The sequence below is a fragment of the Helianthus annuus genome, chromosome 6 (genome assembly GCF_002127325.2).
Source record: "Helianthus annuus cultivar XRQ/B chromosome 6, HanXRQr2.0-SUNRISE, whole genome shotgun sequence".
Taxonomy (NCBI): domain Eukaryota; kingdom Viridiplantae; phylum Streptophyta; class Magnoliopsida; order Asterales; family Asteraceae; genus Helianthus; species Helianthus annuus.
In genome coordinates, this window is record NC_035438.2 from 39,245,538 (window position 1) to 39,247,692 (window position 2,155).

The following is a 2,155-nucleotide window of genomic DNA, read 5'->3' on the forward strand; positions in this document are numbered from 1 at the left end:
TTAGAGAACATGCAAGAGGCATTGAAGCGCATTTTAGGCCGGTGATTACTCGCAATCCTTCACCGGTGGTTATTCCTCACAATAACCAAGGAATAACTTTTGAAGTGAGAATGAATTCTTTGCAAAGTTTGCCGAAATATAAGGGTCTAGCAACGGAGGAACCTTATTTCCATTTGGAGGCCTATGACTCAATTTGTAATACTCTTGGGAGTCAAGGTTTTTCGGCTGATGATGTCAAGTTGGTCTTGTTTCAACTTTCTTTGGAGGATAAGGCAAAGAAGTGGTTCTACACTTTGCCTTCAGCATCTATTTACACTTGGGCAGAAATGCAACAAATTTTTCTAGATGAGTTTTATACCGCCCAAAAGACCAATGATGCTAGGAAGGGATTGAGGAGTTTTCAACAACAACAAGGAGAAATGTTTCATGAAGCCTTCGAGCATTTTAATATGATGATTAAAAATTGTCCTCATCATGGGATTGAACTTTGGGAGTTGATAAATGCCTTCCACGAGGGGTTAAGTGCCGAAGATGCTCGTGATTTGATGTCCATTACAAATGGGTCTTTTGGCACAAATTATGAGCATGACGATTGGGAGTTCTTAGAGCAAATGGCAATTACATCAAAGAGGAAAGCTCAAGCATTAAGGAGAGCACGACCGGCCGTTACTCGAACACAAGTGCATGCGGTTGATGATGGTAATGTACAAACTTCTAATCAAATTTCTGACGTTTGTGCTATTTGCAATGAAATAGGTCATGCGGCTGAAAATTGCCAAGGAGGTGATGGGAAATACGAAGAGGTTCATGCTGTGCAAGGTCAAGGAGGAGGTGGTAGAAATTACAACAATATGAATTCTAATACCTACCACCCCGGTTTAAGAAACCACCCAAACTTTCGGTATGGGAACCCTTCAAATCAAGTTAACCCGAATTTCCAAGGAAACCAAGGATTTCAAAGGCAATATCAAACGGGTCAAAGCTCTTTGGGTGGAAACGAAGTAATGGAGACGTTGAAGGCGATGCAAGTCGAAATGCAACGAATGAATCAACGTGATGAAGTTCGGATGCAAAAGGACGAGGCCCGTGATAAAGCTATTCAAACTTTGACTACTCAAATGGGTCAACTTGCGAGTGAAGTGGCGATTTTGAAGAAAGCAAAAGGCCAGCTACCAAGTGACACGGTGATAAATCCCAAAAACATTAAAAGTGTTAACATCAATGTGGTAAGCACCGTTCCTAGTACCGAATTTAATGAAAAATGTCTAACCTCTTCGAGTCAAATAAATGCAGGTTTGAAAAAGGATGCCGATGGTGAGAATGATAAAGAGCATGGAGCACCAATCATGCCTATCCGTGTGGGAAAATTAAAAATCCCTCACGCATTGTTGGACTATGGGGCAAGCATGAGTGTGTTACCAGGCGATCTATATGATATGTACGACTTTGGTCCGCTTGGAAATATAGACACCATGGTTAGCTTAGCGGATGAAAGTTGGAGGCGTCCACGGGGAATGGTTAGGAATGTTAAGATTCAGCTGGGAGAGTTTGAATATCTGGTGGATTTTCTAGTTCTAGACTATGCTTCTACAAAAATGGCAGCACAACAAAGGGTAATCTTAGGTAGACCGTTTCTATATATAGCAAATGCTCAAATTAATTGTAGAGACGGGATTATTACCATGACCGAAAAGAAGCGTAAGTTGTCCTTTGAGCCACCATAAATGGGGGTGGCACGGTCTGGCTGAAGACTTGAAACTTAGCGCTGCTCGGGTGGCAACCTGGGGTTTTATATTGATCTTGCTGTTTTTATCTTTCTATGTTTCAGGGCCATGGCGACATTCAAGTGTGGGGAAGATGTGCAGATATTTGGGTAAAAGTGGTGATAGGAAGGCGGATTATCTACAACATCTGTTGTGGCAAACTTCACCAGGTCAATGTACTCTTTCCTTAGCCTTGTTGTGTTCTTTAGCTTCGAAATATTGGTAGTTAGTTTGTTTGATTTTGTTTAAAAAAATACAAAAAGAAATTTGGGGTTTGAGTTTATAAGCTTTTAGTTGGTGTTTAAGAATTTATGCGATCAAAGTCTCTCAAAACCATACATTGGGGTCAATGTATCCCAAGTGTGGGGATGGGGAGAAATTTTGAGATTTTT

At 41.0% G+C, this 2,155-nt stretch overlaps 1 non-coding gene across 1 annotated transcript; it reads right to left on the bottom strand.

Moving 5' to 3' along the window:
* Nucleotides 1-375: 375 nt before the first annotated feature.
* LOC118479998 lies at nt 376-481 on the bottom strand. Its single transcript, XR_004861638.1, has one exon. It is a non-coding gene; the product is annotated as a small nucleolar RNA R71 (small nucleolar RNA).
* Between the last annotated feature and the right edge of the window lie 1,674 nt (nt 482-2,155).